The sequence below is a fragment of the Lutra lutra genome, chromosome 15, assembly GCF_902655055.1.
Source record: "Lutra lutra chromosome 15, mLutLut1.2, whole genome shotgun sequence".
Taxonomy (NCBI): Eukaryota; Metazoa; Chordata; class Mammalia; order Carnivora; family Mustelidae; genus Lutra; species Lutra lutra.
Window position 1 is genome coordinate 34,453,586 of NC_062292.1, and position 23,714 is coordinate 34,477,299.

Here is a 23,714-nt window from a genome sequence, read left to right on the forward strand (position 1 = left end):
GGTAAGAGATTAACAACAACAACTAATAATAAAATAGAACAATAACAATATACTGTAATAAAATTTCTGTGAATGTGGTCTCTCTCTCAAAATATACTGTATTTACCCTTCTTATGATGATGTGAGTTGATAAAATCCCTAGTGATGAGAGGAAGTGAGGAGAATGATGTAGGCATTGTGACACACTATTATTAGTCTAACACTGACTTTCTGACACTATGTCAGAAGGGGAATCATCTGCTTTTAGACCTGGGGTACCTAGAACCTCAAAAGCGAAAGCATAGATAAATGGAGACCATTGTATTTTCCTAAGGAAGTAAGTCCCAGACTTTTGGAATATCAATTCTCTGTGTGTCTTTTCCCTCCTTTCCTTCTTCCCTTCTTTCTTTCCTCCCCCCACCCTCCCTTCCTTCCTCCAGTTGTTTCTTCAGGGCTTATGGCTCTATTTCTCCCCTAAACACCATCGTGAAGAAGGCAATGTCTGCATTTCTAAGTAAAAGTAAATTAAGACAATTTGATTTTGAGAAATTTTTGAGCCTGCAGTAGAACCCAGTGAGATAATCAGACAGCTCCTGTGTTGTTGTCTAAGTGGGATTGTGGGAGGTATAGAGGGAAGAATGATTGGTTGAATGTGGATAAAATGTTATTCTAAGGATTCTGCTTTTCATCCAGCATTTTAAAAGTCTGAGCAATCAGCTCCCTCTGCTTGGGCCAATTAAGGGGCGTGATTAGAGGGAAATTGAAGCTGCTGGCTGGTGATACAGGGATAATGTTTCTCTTCAGGAGGTAATCTCTTCTCTGGGAAAGAGAGTTCACTCAGTCACCTCACCTCTGACCTAGAGCCATTGGACCTCTGATGGGGAAAAGGAATAGTAAAACCCCTGTGGCCTATGCAAGCTTTTTGGCTTTTCTCCTGAGGTTACTAATTATTTCCCTCCACAGCAATTTGGTCACATGTCAGTGCAGAATCGCCCAGGGACTTGGCCTTCACTTCTAAAGACTCATTCACAGGTTTCCTTCTGCCACCAGGTACATGACCTTGTACAAACACATAGCAGATGCTATTCAAGGCATAAACCGAGTAACTGTCCTTCTGGTGACTGCTGTCTGACTCTGTGATCCAAATAGCATTCACAAGTTATAGCTCACCTCTTCTCCCACCCCTTACATCATCTGGCCAGCTTCCATGGGATCATCATACTTCAGCCCTTTGATAATCAATTCTGCATCAGTAGGGAACTAATGAGAGGACTGAATTTTACTCACCAAAAGAAAGCACAAAGGAAGAAAGAGAAGGTGATCTCAACTGGAGTGATGTGGTAGAATTCTCTCTTATTTTTTGGCTTGGCTTGATAAATGAGGCTAGTCTAGGAATTTTATCAAATAGAACCCCTATGTCTTGTTGGAACAGCTCAAAAAGCTTTGCCCTCACAACCTGTGCCAAAACGCTATCACTACCTCCAGCTCCAACTTCACTACCACCTTCACCTCCACCATCTCCTCTTTAGTTTTCTCTTTAGTTCTTTCCCTTTATGCTATTTGGGTTTATTTTGATGTTTTCATTCTAATTTCTTTTGAAGGATGCTTAGCTCATTGATTTTCAATCTTTCTATTTTTTTAATATGAATAATTATGGTGATAAATTTCTATGTATTCTATTAGCTTCATTCCAGGTCACAGTATTTACATTATTTTGTGATTTTTCAGTTCGAAATATTTTAAAATTTCCATTATGCCTTATTCTTTGACCTATTTAAAAGCATGTTTCCTGACAGGGATTTATGAAGGTATCTTTTTGTTATTGATTTTTACCTCAATTGCATTGTTGTCAGAGAATGTATTCTGTAGTTTTTTATAATTGTCCTTTTGGTCTATGTCTCAGTATATGATTTTTTTTTTGAAAAATCTAGTAGCTGAGGCTCTGTTAAAATAGTTTCTCTTAAAGGCAGGTCTTGTTAAGAACATAATACTCTGGTATATTTTAAAATGGTTTCTTTTCCCCTTTTTCTCTGGTAGCATGAGGGGGTTTTTCTCTATACTCACTGTGAGAACTTGGTACAGTTTGTGGGGGTAAAACTCACAAAAGTGTTGGTGCACCGTGCCCCCTCAAATACTGAGCCCCATGGACTTTTTAACTCTCAGACTCATCTGCCCTGAGCACCTAGCAATTCTTCAATTACAGTTTCCGTTCTGCTACCTAGTACTGGTTTCTGTAGAGGTTTTTTGCTCCTTTAAGTTGTGATTCTTTGTATCTGCCTCTCAGTCTCTCCAATTCTGGGGGCATCAGTTTGCTTCTGTGACCTCAATTCTCTGATGGATTTAAGAAGAGTTGTTGACTCTTCCTTTAGCTGTGTGTGTGTGTGTGTGTGTGTGTGTGTGTGTGTGTGATGATGGGAATCATGACTTCCAAGCTTCTTAGATGCTGAGTTTGAAACACTTTTCCTCAAATGCTGTCATTTTCTTAAATTGAAGTATAATTGACATACAGTGTCCTATTAGCTTCAGGTGTATATCATAGTGATTTGATATTTTTATACATTATGAAATGATCCCTACGATAAGTCTAGTTACCATCAGTCACTATACAGAGTTATTGAAATATTATTAACAATATTTCCAGTGCAGTATATTATATCTCCTGAACTATTTATTTTATTAACTGCGAATTTGTACTTCTTAGTTCCCTTCACCTATGTTGCCTGTTTCCATCAAGCCTTCCTTTCTCTGTTAACAGTTTGTTTCCTGTACCTATGGGCATTTCTGTTTTGTTTTGTTTGCATGTTTTCTTTTTCAGATTCCACATGTAAGTGAAATCATAGGGTATTTGTCTTGCTCTGTCTGACTTATTTCACTTTGCATAATACCTCCTAGGTTCATCTATGTTATTGAAACTGATAAGATTTCAATCGTTTTATGGCGAGAAATATTCTAGTGTATGTATATACTACATCTTTATCCATTCATCTATGGATAAAACTTGGGCTGCTTCCAGATCTTGACTTATAAATAATGCTGCAATAAACACAGGAGTACATAAATCTCCTTGAATTGGTGGTTTCATTTTCTGTAGATAAATACCCAGAAGTGAAATTACTGTATCAGGTGGTCTTTAATTTTTTAATTTTTTGAGGAAATTCCATGCTATTTTCCATAGAGGCTGCACCAGTTTACATTACTACCAACAGAGCAGAAGTGTTCCCTTTTCTCCACATTCTTGCCAACACTTGTCATTTTTTGTCTTTCTGATACTAGCTAATCTGACAGGTGTGAGGTGGTATCTCATTGTAATTTTGATTTGCTTTTCCCTGATGATGAGTGATTTCGAGCATATTTTCCGTGTGCCTGTTGGCCATCTGTATGACTTCTTTGGAAAAATGTCTATTTTAATCAGCAGCCCATTTTTAAATTGGATTCTTTGTTAGTTTGCTTATTTATTTATTTAATTTATTTATAAATATTTTATTCACTTATTTGAGAGAGAAGATAGAAAGCATGGGGTAGCAGGGGGTGGGAGGGGAGGGGCAAAGGAAGAAGCAGGCTCCCTGCTGAGCAGGGAGTCCCACAGTGCAGGGATGGATCCCAGGACCCTGGGATTATGACCTGAGCTGAGGGCAGAGGCTTAACTGACTGAGCCACCCAGGTCCGTCTGTTTTATTTATTTATTTTATTTTTGAATTGTATGCATTCTTTATATTTTGGGTATCACCTCTTTATTGGATAAATGATTTGCAAATATATTCTCTGATTCAATAGGTTGCCTTTTTATTTTATTGATGTAAAAATATTGCTAAGACTAATGTCAAGGTGATTATTGCCGATGGTTGCTTTTAGGAGGAGTTTTATGGTTTCCAGTTTTACATTCAAGTGTTTAATTCATTTTGAATTTACTTTTATTATATGGAGTAAGATAGTGGTCCAGTTTTATTCTTTTTCATGTAGCTGTCTGGTTTTCCCAGCACCATTTATTGAAGACTTTGTCTTTTCCTAATGTATATTCATGCCTTTATTGTCATAGACTAGTTGACCATATGTGAGTGGATTTATTCTGGGTTCTCTACACCTATACCATTGATTTGTATGTCCATTTTTATGCCAGTACCATACTGTTTTAATTATTATAGCTTTATAGTATAGTTTGAAATCAGTGAGCATGATACCACCAGCTTTGTTCTCCTTTCTTTGGCTACTGCTTTGGCTACTCAGGGTCTTTTGTGGTTCCATACAAATTTTAGGATTCTTTTAGTTCTGTGAAAAATGCCATTGGTATTTTGGTGAGGATTGCACTGAATCTGTAGATTAATTTATATAATTTGGACATTTTAACAGTATCAATTTTTCCAATCCATGAGCATGGTATATCTGTCCATTTACTTATATCTTCAGTTTTTTTTTTTCAGCAATGTTTTACAGTTCTCAGAATACAAGTCTTTCACCTCGTTAGCTAAATTTATTCCTAGATATTTTATTAATGCTGTCATTATAAAAGGCAGATACTTTAACTTTTGTTGTGAGGATGAAAAATTTTTCTTTTACCCTTCTAGGTTCTTTGGTTGTAAGAGATTTTAAGAAGAGAAAAATGAATTTAATTATATACAGGGGCCTCTCAAACACAATGAGATGCAAGGACAAGCTGGGAAATTGACACTTATATGCCATCTTGAGTTAAGGAAAGGATTAGAGGCCTGGGACTTCAGTGGGGAAAGAGTGATTCACAGGATGATAAGAAAAGCAGATGTTTGGTAATTAGACCTTTGTCCTACCATACAGATAGGTCATTCAGATTAAAAAAAAAAAAATCATCTCTTGGTAATAGCTCTCTTTCTGAGCCATGTGGCCTATCTAAATTATTTTAGGTAGTTTAAGGGAGAGGCATCAGTTTTTCTTGAGTCTGATGGGTTTTGATTGCATTTAGCTCAAAACAGTCCACATTCAAAAAATAACACATTTTAGGTTGGTTCTCCTACTACCTTTTTCCTTACATCATTCATAAGAAAAGCTTATGACTAGCACAGCTGTGCCACCCATGGCGCTTAAAAATTATTTGTTTAGGTTCTCATAGATCTTGGATGAAGATATCTTCCTCCAGAGTTAACTTGCATTTCTGTTTCTAGGTATCTGAAGATAATAGAACCAGACTGTAAGGACCTATTTTATATTTTTATATTTTAGCAAGAGGCTTTCATTGAGGTTAAACAAAAACCTTGCTGTTTAACTCTTAAACTGTCCCTGCTCCCCTTCCCACAGGGGATTCACTTAAAAACAAGTCCTGGAAACCAACTCCAGGTAACAAAGCCCAGATACAAGGCTGGGTCAGGCTAGGTGGAGAATTCAATCAGTGGGGGGATGCACACTGTCTCCCTTGTTACCAAGGAGTATGGGCCCCACCCTTTGGGAGCCTTTTGGGCGCCAATCCCAATCAAGGTGTAATAGGCTGTTTCAAATGTCTACTAGGGTAAATTGTAACTCAGTTGGTCACTTAGCATCATTGTGGAGTTTCCTGTGTGTGTTACAATCTCATTGGCCACCTGTGAGTGGCCAGGCCCGACTGCATGGCCTTTGCCCTTAAAAGCTAGTTTGTGAAACAGAGAAGGGTTGCCCTCTCTTGTAAGAGGTGTGTCCCTGAACGTTTGGTTAGATTCTTGATGCTTGGCACAAAATAAAGCTTTGCTTGACCCTCGGTTTGTATCAGTCTCGCTCCTTTAATCACGGACCCATTATTGGGGCACACAGACTTGACATTTTTTGACCACTCTGACCATGACAATTTGAACAATTGCTACCAGATTGTCAAAACTTGGTTTACAGCTAGTTAAAAGCTGGGTTTGTTTTTCTCCCCCAGGTCATCATTTTATCCTCCCCTCCCCCCACCTCTTGTCAGGATGTGGGAGATTTGTTTCTAAGGAGCCTCTCTCCTAAGAGGGTAGGACTTTAATATACTGGTTGTATGTGTGTATGTATGTGTGCACGTGCATATGTGCACGCATACATGCTTGCCATAAGCACGTGCCAAAAGGACATTGTTTTATAGTACTGCCCACCTTGGTTTTCAGTTTGTCCTTTTTACCTAGAAAAGCCATCAAAACTTTAGTTCATTTTTTTAAAGATTTTATTTATTTATTTATTTGACACAGAGAGAGAGAGAGAGAGAGATCACAAGTAGGCAGAGAGGCAGGCAGAGAGAGAGGAGGAAGCAGGATCCCTGCTGAGCAGAAAGCCCGATGCGGGGCTCGATCCCAGGATCCTGGGATCATGACCTGAGCCGAAGGCAGAGGCTTTAACCCACTGAGCCACCCAGGCGCCCCTTTAGCTCAGTTTTATAGCCATTTCCTCTCGATTGTCAAATGCCTCAGGGGAAAAGCAGCATGGAATCCCAACTTACTTCTCTGAGTTCTCAACTTTTTCTCTATTTTAAGCCCAGTAATAACTCCTTTCAGCTCTTCGATACTTTTATTTAGAACAGCTATTTTGAATTCATGCCATTTGTGTGTCTCCATTTCTTTAGGGTCAGTTGCTGGAAGTTTACTGTTTTCCTTCAGTGGTGTTATATTGCCCCAATTTTTCTTGATCCCTGTAGCCTTGCAAAGGTATCTCTGCATTTGAAGAAGCAGTCACCTCTTCTAGACTTTATGGACTTATTTTAGTGAGGAAGGACCTACAACTATGGATGGGCAGGGACACACTAGAGCATGCTGTGACCCCAAGTTAGGGGTGCAGGGTATTGAGGGCAGGGGCATAACTTGACTCCAGGTGGGAGGGGTGTGAATTCTCATCCGTTTAGGCCACTGGGGTTCACAACACCAATAACTGTGTGGTTCTTGGCAAGAGTTGCAAGGGTTCTTCAGTGGCTGTGAGGGTTTTTGGGGTCCTCAGCAGCATGTCCAGATCCAGTGACTGGGGACCAATGCAGACTAGCAGTGATGGGCGGAGTGGGTGGTGTACACATGTTCCATCACAGGGGCCCAGCTGCAGGTGCCTGTGAAATAGCAACGCCCAGCTGTAGAGACACACGGTGTTGAGGGCCAAACCTGGCAGTAGGGAGCCAGGCCAGCTGTGGGCTTACTAGAAGCTGTGGCGGTCCTGACTGTCAGCATGAACTCATGTTGTTTTAGTTTCTCACCAAAGACAAATGTGGTGATGGAATCTGGTGATGGGGAGTCAGGATGGCAGTGCAGGTGCACAGCTGTGGGCTGGGTGCAAGTGAGCCTAGGGGTGCTGGCAAGTGACAAAAGCCAGGGTTGGATCCGTCTGGGCCCAGGAGCAACTATGGGGGCCTTGGCTGGCTGTGTGCCCTCCTGGGGCTGCTGGGGCTAGCCAGGAGCATGCAAATGGCAGTGGGATCAGGGGCCAGTGTCTAGGCTGGTGCCTTGCATGCTTATGGCCACAGATGCCTGGGCTGACTGCCAGGGAATCCTGAGCTCCTTGGAGAGGAGAGATTTGGGAAGCAACTTTCAGGGAATGTGACAACATGTGGGGAGAAAACCTCATTAATGAAATCTGTGGGGATACCAGGATGACTGTGCTGGCCATTGGTTTCATGGGCAAAAGCTGTTGGGGTTCTCCACACAGCTGGGGTCCATGATCTGTCCTCAGTGAAACCTGGGGGTACCTGCAGTCTCGACAAGAATTGTTAACGTCCTCAACAGTGAAGGCCAACAGACTCTTGTGCAGAGGAGGCAGCTGGGAACTGCATTGTCTCCCACTGCTTGACTCCCACTGATACATAGCCCCTGCCCTTCTGTCTTCTTCCTAGATGTCTCTAGATGTTTCAGCCTTTCTCCACCTCTGGGTGGGGTGGAATGGAAGCAGGTCCTTTGTGAAGTGCCCTGAAAAGTTGGGGTAGGTGGCTGCTCACCCCAGTTTTCCTTTACTGGTGAGGGAAACTCTTTTGACCTGAGGAGTTCCCTCTTGGTGCTGAGCAGTAATGGCCTGGGGGATGGACTGATATAAAAATATTCTTTTGACCCTTTTTGTGCCATATTTTCAGCTATTTTTTTCGCTGTATTGTTGAAGCTTCTTAACTGGACTCCTGAGTTCTCCCTGGGCTATTTTTAATCAAGGATAGCTATCTAAATTTCAATTTTGTTGGGACACGGAAGCTGGGGTCATCGACTCTGCCATCTTGATGATGTCACTGTCTCAGCCCTTTGATACTTCAAAGAAATTACTAAAGAAAAATATATCCAGCATTTTATTTGTTTTCCCCTGGAAATTAGTCCAAATAACCTAGTGTCATTACTAGAAGCAGATGTCTCCTATATGTTTTCAAGTTGTCCTTGATTATTCTTTTGAACTTTTGCTCAAAGATGTGTCAATATAGCTTTTCTACCAATCCAAAAAGCCCATTTTCAAAACCATTTAGTCTCAGAATTTTTTGCAGCAAATTTGGAGCCTGCTTTGTCTCTACTGGTTTATTCAGAGATATACAGGGAAGGGGCATGCATACAGCCCCTGCAGTCTGATCCATTTGGCTGGTTCTGATCCTGGCAGAGGGTAGGGGAAGAGGTCTTGTGACCCTGGCCTCAGATAGCTAGTCCAGCTAGACAGATGGTCCTGTAGGCATAGGATTTCAAACGACTCCTTCACATACCTAAATCATTCTTCTACCCTCAGATTTTACTCCACTAAAGATTTTTCTCTTCTTTCCTTTTTGTTTCTTTTTTTATCTTTCTATTCTTGGGTCATTATTGACGTTCCAGTTCTCTACCTCTTTCTCAGACCTGAATTGTCTCTTGTGAGATGTTAATTCTTTTTTTAATTTTTCAGACATCTCCTGATTTATTACTCCTCTTTGAACCACATTAGGAGTCGAGAGGGTCTGGATCCAAGATAAAGCCTTTGTGCTTTCCACACTATATCTCTTTGCTGAGTCACAAACGATGACATTTTTTGAATGTTTACTATGTGTGCTAGCCATTTTACTCATTATCTTGCTGAAATTTTACTCACGTCATGCATGATTGTTTGGAAGACAAGTATTACATGTGAAAGATTTGTCTTACAGATTTCAGACATCAATCATTTTCTTGTTTTTGTTTGCTTATGTTCCTTCTCTCTTTGTTTCAATTTGAACCCTTGGGGATCATTTTATCTAAAAGTTTTCTTTTCAAAGATGAATAAACCAGGAGTCAAAGAGTTTAATTTTTGCAGATCATACGTGTAACTCATAACAGAGTTAGGTTTAGACCTATAGAACTAACAATACTACAGAGAATTTCCTTCCACCTTTAGCCCAGATTCCCCTATTGTTAATATGTCATGTGATCCTATTCCAGTGATCAAAAGTATGAAGTTAGTGTTGGTATAATAGTATTAGCTAAGCTACATATTTTATCCTGATTTCACCAGTTTCTGCACTGATTTCTTCCTTCTGTCCCAGGACCCAATCCAGAATGTTTTGTTCCTGTCTCTTTAGTCTCCTCTGGTTTTTGACAGTTCCTGTTTTCCCTTGTCTTTCTTGACCAGGATATATTTGAAGACTTCTGGTCAGGTATTTTGCACAATGTTTTTCAGTTTGGATTTGTCTGATGTTTTCTCATGACTGATTGAGATTATACATTTTTGGAAAAAAATGCTATGGATGTGATATGGCCTTTTCAGTACACTGTATCAGGGCTATGTGGTGCTGGCATCTCACAACTGGTGATGCTGATCTTGAACACTTAGATTAAGGAGGCATCTGCTCAGTTTCTCCCCTGAAAGCTGCTATCTTTCCTTTATAATTAATACATATTTGGAGGGAGGTACTTTTTCCATTTCTCCATAATCTTTTGCCTCCTAATTTTAGCATCTGTTTGTTGCTTCCTCTGTATTTTACCTTTTATAAAGCAAATCTCTCTAGCAAGAGAAAATGGTATCAAATTTTCACATTCTGCCTGAAGGACCAAGGGGACAGTATGGGGTAGTTTATGTTGAAATCAGAAGAGAGAGTTGATATGAGTTTGAACTGATGTAGAAATGTGATGTATCAGAGTAGGATATAGACTAGAATATGGATCAGAAGTGGTAAATGAGAGACTATGGACTCTGAAAAACAATCTGAAGGTTTGGAGGGGTGGGGGGGGTGGGAGGTTGGGGGAACCAGGTGGTGGGTATTAGAGAGGGCACAGATTGCATGGAGCACTGGGTGTGGTACAAAAACAATGAATACTGTTATGCTGAAAATAAATTTAAAAAATGATTAAAAAAATAATAAAATAAAATATTCAAGGAAAAAAAAAAAAAGAAGTGGTAAATGAAACCCAGATGCAAATGGCATCCAGACTTAGGACCAGGCTGTCATATGAAGAAAACTTGGACAAGATACATAAGCTAAAGCCATGCAAAATGATAAAGACTACTCAATTTGAAGATATGGGTGAAAAGTGAAATGTCAGATAGAGAAGCGACTACAGCTACCTAAAACACTGTGAAGGGAGTGCCAGTGGAACGGGGGTTTACTAGGGAAGACTATTATGAAAGGCTTTTGACAGAGGGGCATTTTCACCAATCAAAATGAGATTCCATAATAACAGAGAAATAGTCAACTTAAGCAGATATTATAATTATTTGTGGAGGATTTTTTTTTTACCATACCCATTAAGGGATACATAATTGGAGCCCAGTTGCCATTATTTTTATTTTTGCTTTGCTGGTCTTGGCCACATCCATTGTTTCTTCTCCTCTCTTCTCTCTCCTTCATAATCTCAGAGAGGAGATTTAGTGGGGTCATGAGCAAAATGATCGAAAGAGGACAGCACAGAGTAATTCCCTTCCTTTGCCTCCTTTTCTGTATTGGGAATCTTTTAATGGGAAAAGTAGATTATTTTAGAATTTCTCATTGCTCCCTAGCTTCCTTTTTCCACTTTTCTGACAAAAAGGAGTTTTGAACAGTCCCTGTCATCTATTAGGGAAGTGCCTCGCAAGGTCTAAGAGAATTATGGAGAGAAGAGAAGACGGAAAGCAGGAACAAGGGAGAACCGGGCGGTCAAGAAGTAGAATTACAGTCCTGTCCAGTCTAGACCTTTGGGACAGGAGGATGTCAGGGTGCAGGGTGTGTGGATGCCTGGAACATCCCTCTGACATATTTCTCAGGATCCCAAGCAAGGGGTTGGAGGGTAGATTGTCCATTGAGGCAATGTTAATTTTACAGGCTGGGGAATCCTTAAAAGATTTTTGCTCTTTATCTTTGTGTTGACAATGTTAATCTCAAGATTTTAAGTTTGATAGTGGAGAGCAGACCTGCTTTGGGATGGCCATCCATATCTCAGAATCTTCTATTTTTTTTTATACTGCTTCCAAGTTTGAAAATGCAGCTTCTCCCGAGAAGGGTAAGATAGGCAATGTAAACCACCTTAAAATCAATCAGCTTACCAAGGACAAACAAGGCAGTTACTTTTGAAGCACTTAAGGCTTGGTGCTAGTTGTCTATTGCCAATGTAATGATTTACCACAAATTAGCTGATTTGTATAACATAAATCTTACAGTGTCTTTAGCTCAGGAGTCAGAATGGTTCTTGCAGGGTCTAAAATCAAGATGTCTGCAGGGCTGAATTCCTTATTGGAGGCTCTGGGGAAGGAAGAATCTGCTTCCAGGCCCACTTGGGTTGTTGGCAGAATCCAATTCCTAGTGGTTGTAGGACTGAAGTTCTCATTTCTTTGCTGGTTGTTGGATTTAGCTTGTAGAGGCTGTTTGTCTTCCTTGGCTTGTGGCCCCCTTCATCATCAAAGCCCGCAATGGTGGGTCAAGTCCTTTGCATATTTTAATCTCCTGACTGCCACGCCTGTCTCATCTTTCTTGCTTCCCTTTGCTATTTCTCTGACTCACTTCAGCTGGAGAAATTTCTTTAGCTTAGACTGGGCCTGCATGAATAATCCAGGATAGTTTCCCTGTTTTAAGGTTTGTAACAATTACATCTACCAAGTCCCCTTTGCCATGTAATAGGATGTATTCACAGGTTCCAGGATGTAAGGCATGAACATTTTGTGGGGGCTGGGGGTTGGTAGGGGCATTGTTTGTTATATCGTTTGCTCAAACAACACACAAGGAAGATTATGAATGGGGTTGGGGAGAGAGACAGGCCAAGTCCTGGAGTGTTGCTTGTGATAAACCCAAGGGACCACTGGAGGACACCACAGTGATGGGCAGGAATGACAGAGAGGAGCGGGAGGCACTGGTCTCCTGTGCAGATGGGAGATAAGAATTTAAACTAGAATGTCAGCTGGAGGCAGAGATCATAGAGGACAATATTGCCTTCTTAAATTTACCTGGTCTGACTTTGCTGAGGAGAGCTAGTGGGTGACCGGGTGGGACTGATCCCTGGAGCACTCGACTTCTTTGAGGAGCATGTGGATGTCTGTCTAGACTCTGGCCTATTGGGCACATAGGTCAGCAGCAGAAGACAAAGCAGAACTTAGAGAATCCTGGAGGAAGTGACCTGCTGAATCCAAGGCAAAGCTCTCTGGCCATCTGTCTGCTTTGTTGGCAGTTCTGTGACAGCTCTTAGAGCCCTTTGACTCTGACTGTCAATGGCACTGGCCTTATGGTATGGCTTCTGAGAAGCTCTCACACTCCCTGACTTGCATCCTGACTCCCTTCCCTGCTTTCCACTTTCTTCTAAAGGAAACTCTGGTACAGTCTGTCATTGGAGCTGGGATGTCCAGTCTAGACATGTCTTATACAGGACACTTCGTGCACCCCATCTCACATTCCTGCAGCCCTCTCTTTACCCCGGCCGTTGGTTGCTAGGGCAGCTAGCTCCACACAGGTGCCACCAAATATCTCCTTGCTTCCCTTCTACCTTGGGAACATGTGACACCATGGTGGGGTTGGTGCAGAAAGTAATTGGGACCACACACATCTCAGAAGTGAGTGAAAGTTAATATTCCGTGGAATAATCTTTGACTAGCTGGAAATGGGAGCTTGCGATAAATCTCCCCACTTCTTTCTCTGAGGTGGATGTTTCTGAAGTGTATTCTATACTAGCTACTCACAGGGTCCTAATGAAGAGGATTCCCACAGTAGTGACCAGCTTGATGATATACCCTCATACTGGCTCTTATCCCTCCCTTGTTTTATGCTCTCGCCTCACTTTCCAGACTACATTACCTATATGCAAGCATTGCCTCAGGTTCTGCTAAGACATGTGCCAACAATATTAGCTGGCAAAGCTGAAGAAAATCTTTGTCAGAATCAAAAAATTCAGTAAGACAAAGCTCCGTCTCTTTTTATAATACCTACCTATGAATCATAGGCCAGGGCTGGGAGAAAACAGCCTGGAGCATCTCCCACCACAGGCTCTTGGGGAGACACATGGCTTTGTAAAGCCCTTTTAACTGCAGGCCAAGTTGTAGATGGCTTGCTTGTGTAAACAAAAGAGGCAGAGAAGCATAGAGGCAGCATCCTACTAGTGTTATCAACAGCTTATATGGATATCGTGAGGAAACAAAATAGAAAGCCTATGATATATCAATTAGTCAAATGAATTGATTGCTGTATTTTAGGCCTATCCTTTGGAAGGAATTGGGAGGGAGCTGAAGAATATAGAGTCCTCATCAATCTTTTATTTAAAAATGTATTGTAGAAGCTTAAGTATTGAAAAATCTTAAGGCTGCTTGAAAGGCCAGACACTATAAGGTTGGAATGAAAAAAAGAATGCTAGAAAAAAAGAATACTTGGCTGTGAGTAAAATATGTAGTTTAAAAGTGCTGACTCTTCCTCTTGCCTATCTGTGAGAACCTGCTTCCAGTGACTTAACATGTTTGAACAATAATTTTCTTGTCTGGAATTTGGGGATACTGTTTTGTTCTGATATGTTGTAAGAATCAAATAATATAAAGTATGGATGACAAAATTAACATAAAACAAACATTTGGGGACACCTGGGTGGCTCAGGAGGTTGAGCATCCACCTTCGGCTCAGGTCATGATCTCAATGTGGTAGGATCAAGTCCTGCATCAGGCTCCTTGCTCATCAGGGAGCCTGCTTCTCTCTCTGCCTGCCGCTCCCGCTGCTTGTCCTCGTGCACATGCGCTCTCTATCTCATATAAGTAAATACATTAAAAACAAAAACAAAAACAAAAACAAAAACAAACATTTGGAGAAAGCCCACTTTGTACCAGGCCTGCCCTGGACAATAGGGAATAGAGAGATGAGTGTGATATTGTCCTTGCCTTTGAGGAATTCCAAGGTATGAAAACAGAGAGCGGTACATGTGTGAATATATAGAAGGCAATGCCATTAAAAGAGGGGAGGAAAATCTGAGGCATCCAGAAGAGAAGCCATCAATTTTTCTGGATGTGGGAAATGAGAAGTGGATATCTATGCTAGAAGCTTAGTAGCTTTATTAGTGCATAGAAAGAAATGGAATATGTGGGGGAAGCAAGGACATTCCAAGGAGACTGGTGAGCAGAACTAAAGGCATCCATGTGCAAGTTAGAACAAAGAGATAGTAAGTTTGCTATGGGTCTTATTAAATGGCAAGTTCCCATTGAACCTCCACAGTGTTAGTGTACAGTAAGCAGTTGTAATTAGGACACAGAGACTCAGGTGAGAGGATGGAACTAGACATAAGGATTTGGAAGTAATTTGCACATCTGTAACTGTTACCATGACAGTGGGAAACTACTCAGAGAAGACTGGAGTATTGAGTGAAGGAATGATTGGGTCAAGGACAGAAACCTGAGAAATATCGAGATCCAATGGGTGAGGAAAGGAGGATGAAACAAGAGGTTACACTGGACATTTTCACTGAGACAAGTAAAAATAGGTTTGGAAACTATACGGTCAAGCATTAGATCACCAGACAGAAATTTAAAAGTAGGTGTCTGAGAACACTTTGTTCACTCTCATGTCAACAAGGAGAATATGAAAGAATCTGTAGAGATTGACAGAAGAATTTTATAATGAGGGCTTCTTAGAGGAAAGTCTATTCTGGGATTCCTATTGTTTCTCATTCAGGTCTTTTGGGAAGAGCCTCAAAGTCAAGCTTTTGGAGAACTTTGTATGCAAATCTTGTGTTTGGAGTACAAGGGGTCAATCTCCTGGCATCCAGCACATGACTTAGGAATTATAACACGAGGGAGGGGCCAGCTGGACTGGCCCCTGGCAGCAGCACAGTGAGAAATGCTTGCATTTTCTTCTAATGATGTGTCCAAGGTACATGATCCTCTGGACCTCATGATAAGATGTTCATATGATGTCATTTAAAAAGTTATCTTGACCAGGAGACCTTATGTCAGAGAGAGTTCTCGTCAGAGATTTTGGTGGGGGGAGCCTGCAAAACACCCACTAATTTGCTCATGAGAGGGAGTCAGATTTACATTCCTGTCAAGTCTGGAGGCAACAGAACCTCCTAAGACAGTACTAGTCAGGGCAGAGCCTTCTCATTCCTCTTCCCTTCTTCTTTCATTCGATCCCTAATTAAACTGCGGGAAGTTTAAAAAGAGCAATTAGGAGGAGGTGACAAAGAAAGAGAGAGAAAGTGAACCTCACCTTTTTTCTTGAAAATAGTCAATCTGCTTCCAGTCCTGTGTTATTTGGGATGTGTGTGGCTGGGGAAGGGATGGTTGTACCTTTGAATGAAGATTGAAATGCCAATTAACTTACTTGAAATGCCTAAGTTCCAAATTGAGACTCTATGAGTTAAATCATTCTTTTGTTTTGCTTTCCAAGAGTGACTGTCTTTTTTTTTTTTTTTAATAAATCCAGGGACCTGGGAAAGACATCTCCCAACGAAAAAGCATAAATAAATAGCAAAATACCAAAATAAGTTTACAGTTTGAATAGATCCTGCAAATTGCGGTTTTGGGTTTTTTTTTTTTTTTTTTTTTCAAGGCTTGATTCACAGAGGATTCAGACAAAGAAAGAGAATAAAAAGCCAGAGAAGTCAATAAGATTAGAGTGGTAGAAACTGGGGATTGGAGGGGGAAGCTATCAAAAATAGGGCTGATGCACAAGATAGTTGTTTTCATCCAAACGATGAAGACAATCTGGATAAACTGAAAAATTATACTTTTTAAATAAATCCATCTGAGATCTGAGGGTTTAAAGAATCTTAAATGAACTAAATCCAGAAAGCAATGAGCTCTTTCTAAGAAGAAAAGTTCTTACAGATGCTTTAAATACTGGAGACGTAATGGCAAAAGACGTAAACCCCATAAAAAGGGTAATGAGAAGCCCGACTCTTAATGAACATTTCACGACTGCATATGAACCCGCATGACAGGCCAGAATTTTGAAGAGTTCTAGTTACAGGATGATTCTTCATACACCCACCGACTCTTTCCCATGGACCTTCTCCATACCCCCGTACCACACCAGGGCAGTAAGCCAAAGGTTGGGGGGGTGGCAGGGCAAAAGAACTGAGAGAGATTTACCCTTGTGTACGAGGGGTCTTTTCTAAGGGTAAGGCAGGGACCAGCAGGGCATAAGTAGAGGGAGTGGCAGAAAAGTCTTTAAGTTTCCCTGGGCCTTTACCAAGTACAGGTTAGTGGCTCAATAAAGTCCAGGGATGGGCCTGCAGAACACATAGCTCTTCCAAGGCATAGAGAGCCAACATCTGAACTGGACAGCAAAGAAAACTCTCCAGAGACCCACAAATCTGACATCCAGGCAATAAAGGAATGGAATATCCCACAATTTGAAAAGGAAGTACCTGGAGAGATCTCCACATTATTGCCGGTATATAGATTCCAAAAGACCTGATCCTACCTTCACAATATTTCAAACAATTGGTAAGGTGAGTTGGTAACTAAAGTCATGAAAAGGTCCAGATCCAGGTCAGTCCATCACTGTGTCCACAAACTGGCACTATGGCACAGGAAGAGGGAAGGCTTTTTCTGGGGATTAATATTATTTACTTTAGTATCTATTGGCCTTTTATACAGGATATCCTGTGAGCAATAAAAATTATAAAACAAGAGAAGAAGCAAGTAAATGTGAGGTCTTATAGGAAGAGTCAAATGGAGACCCACAGATAGCCCAGATAAGGGCTTAAAATGAATCATTATAAATATATTAAATATTTTGACAGAAAAATGAAAAGTATAAAAAAGACCTACATAGAAGTATCAGACATGAGGAGTTTATATTGGAGATAAAGAATTGATTCAATGGCTCCATTAGCAATCTAGGTACAGTGGGAGAAGATGTCCAAGGATTGGTATATTGGTTAATGAACTTACCCAAACTAAAAATCAAAGAGAAAAAGACAACAGAAAAAACCAAGCAGAGTGTCTGAGACCTGTGAAACAATCCCAAAAGCTCAAGAACATATGTAATCAGAATCTCAGAAGGAGAGGAGGGAGAGAGAATAGGGTGGAAGAAATATTTGAATAGAGAATGGCTTGGAAGCTTTCAAAGTTGATGAAAGACATCAATTCACAGATTCTAAAAGCTCAGCAAACCCCAAGAAGGATAAACACAAAGAAAATAACACTGAAATAAATCAGAATCAAATTGATAAATGCTAAATATAAAAATTAAGTCTTAAAAGCAACTAGATAAAAAAAGACACATGAGATGTGGGACAATAATAAGACTAATGGTTGACTTCTTATCAGAAAGACAATGAGTACCTTTTTAAAGTACTGAAAGAAAAAACAAGACAAAAAAAATTTGTCAACCTCAAATTCCTTATACCGTAAGATTATCTGTTTGTTTTTTTCAGGCAGAAAAGAGCAGAAATAATTCCTCTTCAGAAGACCTGAACTGCAAAAATGAGAGAGGATATTCTTATACCAGAGAGAAGTCTGGCTTTTCAGGAAAGTATGCAGAGCAACACGAAGGGTAAAACTGTGAATAAATATAAATGATCTTTATATTTTCTTTAAACTTCTCTAATGGACCATTGGCTGTCAACATAAAAATTTTAGCAATGTAGGCTGAGTATGAAGAATTGACCAGTTGTCTGGTGGATCCTGTGGGACCAGGGATAAGAATTTCATTTCGTGGGGTATGGTCTAGAAGGATCAAGGCAAGGCAGTTTGTGCGGCAGTGGCTGGGGTCAGGGAGAGAACCTGATATGGATTAAAGGCAGGGAGATTGAGCAAATAAGCAAATAATTTGAGAATAGTGAAAATGAGATTCTGACTATTACAGTTATAAACATAGAAAGAGGGAAGGCCATAATAAACCCTCTGGTGTTGGTTTAGGGTTGGAGGTATTGGTGTGAGCTCATGGTTTTACATCTATCTATCTATCGATCGATCGATCTATCTACTATCTATGTATCTATCATCTGTCTATTGATAAACATAGAGATATGGAAATAGAAATAAATACAGATGTTTGTGGATATATACATAAATACATTTTCTAGATTTGCCCATTGAGAGGACCTAGAATCAATGATATTCCAGGAACAACAAGCACACCTAGATTTTGCTTACTAAGTACTATATCCACTGAAAGAACCAGAACTTCCGGAAAAAAAAAATAATTGTTTCTTGGACTGGGTCAAGAAAAGTTCAAGGTAGGTATGTCACTTTTCATGCATCAAAAAGCAAGAAAATGCTCAGAGAATGTTGGAAGATATAACAGAAGCATATAAGACCATGCTTGTGTGAACTCCTGCTAGTCAAATCTGGCAATATGAACATCAAAATAAGCAGTGATAGCAACAGGTTATGATCCATTGGATAAAATAAGAATCTGTGTTTCCATATTAATATAAATTAATGAATTAATGGAAGAGAAGGGGAAGCTCTATCTTATGGTAGGATGACAACTAATAAATGTAGAAGTACTATAGGCATTAGAAAAATCAACATTTCAGTGCTATCATAATATGAAATGATTTAAGCAAGAATCATCAGTAGATATTAAAATTAGTGGGTAAAAGTTTGTGTAGGAACAAAATATTTATGTACTGTTAAAGCATTTTCCCACAAGTTAATTATTAACTAGTAAGTACACAATACTTAGTAATTTACAGTAGAGACTTTTTCTTGCAGACTCCATTTTAATCAAGAGATATAAGTTAATATCACCAGTAATAGGACACGTAGACATTGTATGCTTCTGAGATGTTTCATCTGGAAGCACACAGCATCACTGCTGTGGAGTTCCTGCAAAAAACACCTAACCTAAAACTTAATTATGAGGAAATGTCGAACAGCTACAAACTGAAGATTATTTGACGAATAAATAGGTTGTATATAACAATGATTTTTGTTTTGAAAGACTCAGCCAAATGGGTTGCTTGCTTCGATTCAACCTCAGTATGTAAATAAGAAGCTTTCAGTGGGATAAGAAAGAAAGGGGAGCGGTTAGCCAGAGTAGGCAAGGCCCAGGAAAGGCCCCTAGTCTCCCCATACCTTATGGACATCCATGAAGAAACTTATTATTATTCTTTTAAAGATTTTATTTATTTATTTGACAGAGATCACAAGTAGGCAGAGAGGCAGGCAGAGAGAGAGGGAGAAGCAGGCTCCCCGCTGAGCAGAGAGCCCGATGCGGGGCTCGATCCCAGAACCCTGGGATCATGACCTGAGCTGAAGGCAGAAGCTTTAGCCCACTGAGCCACCCATGTGCCCGAGGAAACTTATTTTATGGTTAATGAACTTCTTTTTTAAGACAAAACCTTTATGAAGGTTACACCTCCTATTCTTACCTTAGCATGAATTTATTTAATCAGATAATTAAATTGCTTTCTTTTGAACAAACTGCAGAAACACAAACTGAGAGAATCTTTTTTTTTTCTTTTTAATTAAACATTTTTTTGGGGTGGTGGTGGTGACGGGGAGCACATGACATTTAGGAGAAAGAAAATACTTAATCAGAGAGTGGGGACAGCTGAAGGGCAGTTGAAAGATATCTCCCTGTAACAGTGAGAAGCATGCAGGGAAAAGTTGAAGATTAGGGGTAGAGAAAGGTCAACTGAAAATTTTGTTTTCTTGCCTTTTTTTTTTTTTTTTTTTTTTTTTTTTTTGTGGACTCAGCTATTTGTGTTTATGCTCTGGAAAGTCACCCAAATGGCCATTGTCCTATGGGAAGAAGGTAATCGCCAATGCCTTGAACAGAACTAACAGCTGGTCAAGACAATTTCCAAGGGAATAGTAAGTGATGAGTTTGCAGCACTCACCCATCCGATCAGAGCACCAGAGAAAATCATTCTCAAGGGGGTGGGGGGGTTTGTTGCCCTATCAGATATACATAGTCAGAAAAGTCATCTGGGTGCCAGAGAGATTTTATAAAAGCCACGGATTCTGTTGTTCTAACACCTCAGAAATCCATCTCCTTGGGCTATCTGATCACCTTGAGGCCAGCCCCAGAAAGGAATGCTGCCTCAGAATGGGATCAGGGACATTAGAATTTCAGATAAGTAAAAAGCAAAGCAAAGTGAAAAACCGTGTTCTATAGTCACTTAATAATGTTTCCTATGAGTAGCCAAAAAGAAAGGCGAAATTGTTTCCATCAAACAAAGCCTGGCAGAGAGAGAGAGAGAGGAAAAAAGTTTAGAATGCTTTGCTGTGTCCATTTAGTTTAATCTTAATATCTTCTCAAATTCCTGGAGAGAGGATGTGTATGAGGATGGCCATGGGCAGCTGCCTACAGATCCATCCTCTCAATCAGTGAGACCCCAAAGGGCAGAATACAGGTGCATAGTTATCCATTGAGTTCCAGCATTCAATTGGCTAAATGACAATGTCATCAGTGCCCTTGTGCTAAAGATGCCAGGATGCTGAGGGTTGGAGAATAAAAGTAAGCATCATTTGGGGGTTATTTAGGATGAACAGCTAATCCCAGTATGCCTGGGACTCTCCTGGTTTTAAACCCCATGTCTCAGTCCCAGGCAAACCTAGATGTCTGGTCACCCGTCTAGTGGGTCAACCTCGATGACACCTGAAGGTTTTTTCAACCCTAAAATCCTTTTGTTCTGATGCTTGTATATATAAGTCCAGTGTTTCCTTCGTGAAGTCTGGGCTTGGTAGAGCAGAATAAACAACCTCACTTGGTCAGGAGGGCAGAGTGTTGGACTAAGAACTGGTGATTTCACCAATAAGCAACTATTGTGACCTTGGGGGGGAAAGAAGTCTCTCCTCTCTGAATCTTTTTATTTCCCAGAGTGAGGGAACTCATATGGAGGTTTTATAAGATTCTTTCCAAGTCTACCATACCTTGGCTTTTTTCTATGAATTTAAATATTCTCATGTGAGTCTTCAGAAGATGCTCTTGCATACCAATTCTCTGCTTATCTGTGCGTTTGTGGAGGGCAAGTGGGTGTAGGAAGGGAGGCAGGGAAAGCAAGTAGATCGAACAAAAAATAGGGGATAGAAAGGATGACAACAACAACAACAAATAGGAGAATTTCTGAGCTTTTAGTCCAAGAAAGTAAGAGGACACATTATAAATCTATTCACTTACTGTATAGAATTCCTTTTAGGGGCCTACGAAGCAAGATCTCCCCTTTCCCCACCGAGGCCCACAGAGAAGAAGAAGTTAGTTCAAGGTTACACATTAGATTTGTGGCTAAGGTAAGAAGTAGAGGTTATGTCTCCTAGACTGCGCCGTTTTCTTGGCAGATTGTGCTGTGTATGAAGTGGTCCTAATTAGAGCAACTGCTCTTTTCTCCTTCTCATTTTGAACCAAGGAGGGGAGCATTATGTCTGATAGAAAGCAGACACGGTAGATGGGGAATAATTTTCAGGCTTGGGCTCTTCTCCCAACTCATTGTCCAACCCTTGGCATTGTTGACACTTTCAGATACGGGTTAAATACAGCAAGGGGAAGTCAATGCTACCCCTTAAAAATTAATTGTTCAAGTACTAGGTCATTTCAGAGTAATGCACCGTGAAATTATGTTATTCTCCAGAAGAATTTCCATAAAGTTTAACATGCCATGACACATTCTTTTTCCATTGGAGTTCTTGTTTTTTTTTTTTTTTAAATACATAAAAAGAGTCTTTGGAGTCTGGGGATGTGTGGAAGCCTGGCTGCAGACCAAGCAGGGCTTGTGAGACCAGACTTCCACAGCCGCAGATGCTGCCAGATCACTGCTAAAGAAGACCCCATTACCATGGCATGTCCCCTAAATGCACAGCCTGGCTGGTATCTGCAGAGGCAAGCGAGGAAGAAGTCATCAGTCTTGGTGCTTTTTTTTACTGTTATTCACACTGGGATAATGAGATTATTGGAATATTTTTTTTCCTAATGAGAATGAGACAGAATACCTTGGTCTCTAAATGATTTAGTCACAGGGGGAACACATTACTCTTCCCTTGATTGCTGTCAAATGCTGGAAAATTGGAATATTATACTGATATTTATCGTGATGGGCAATATTTTTCCTGCTTTCTCAGTGTCAAATGAGATGGCAAAAATATTTGTCTGAAAAGCAGACTCCTTTACAAGGTTTATAGAAAGGAAGACAGATGAAGATGCGAGATAAGGAACCAGGGGTGGAGGTTAGAAGGAGGATAATTGGGGGATGGTTTTTTTTTTGCTATTTCTTCTTTTCCTTTCCTTTCCTTTTCTCCGTGCCCCCCGCCCCCCCCCCCCCCAGTAGTGCTAGACCCTTGCTTTAATTTCCTACAGTCTTCTCTTCCAGTAAGCTTACCAGTGCTTGGGGCTAATTAGACATTGTTTAGATTCAGAATAGAAGGTTAATTTCAAGGGGAAATGAGTTTGTGCTGGTCTGGACGTCATTAGTGGCAGCTAGTTAATTTGTGTTGCTTGGGTAGAAATAACATCCTGGGGATGGAGAATTCCTTGCAGAGGGAAGGAAGGTTTTCGCACTTCCTCTTAAGAACCTTTCACCTGAGACCTGTCAGCCCTGGGCTTATGCGGCCAGTACAGACTAATTGGGTGACCTGATGAACCGAGGTCCAACCCAGGTAGCTTTGCAGCCAAGCTGGACAAAGAAATCCTGAGTTCTAACTTCTGCTCCAAAGTTGTTCTCCAAGAAGGGCTGAAGCCTCAGAAAAATGAAAAATACTAAGTGAAACACGGCCTGTCATCATGATGTGTTGGCTTTTGGAAGGGAGATGTCACTGCATTTCTACATTTTAATCAGGAAATTTTAGTGTTCTCAGTGTAATGGCAGGGGTCAAGGAGAGATGTTTCCTGCATTAACATTGGCCCTTGATTTGTAGAGATGACTATTTGTTGGATTCATTCTGGGATCCTGTTATAAATACAGTAATTCAGTTTTACTCACTATGATCCTGATGCAGTGAGTTCAGGTGAGGCCCTACTCATCTGCCTTCTGACAGGCTCCCAGAACATCTCGTTGTAGCCCTGATCATAAACTGGGGATCTTACAGGGAATGTAGATGTTCGAAATGCTTAGGACAGTGGGGGAGGCAGCCAGAAAGAAATGTTGAAGACCTCATGTCAGTGAATGAGCTGCACGGCTGTGGATGTGTCTGGGGTTAGGATGGTATCTTCTTACCATGAATCCCTGGAAAGGAGAAATTCCTTAGTGCCAGGAAAGAGGGCATTCGTGTAGCTTAGGTGATGCTCAGGTTCCAGCTCCTCTGTGCAATTTCCCACTCCTGGCCCAAAATCTGTCTTGAAACCTTGTACATTGAAACCTTGAAATCTTGTATGTTGAAACAATGTACACCTCTAAATTAAACTTAGCAACGTCCAACTCATAGTATTGGTCTCCATTATCTATAATTGACCCCCTACAGAACTATTTGCAATTTGAGACAAGAAATCATTTGTTCTATTCCTCTTTGAGTAAATATCTGGGGATTTCTAGAGAGCCTTCCCTGTAATCTATTTGTACTGA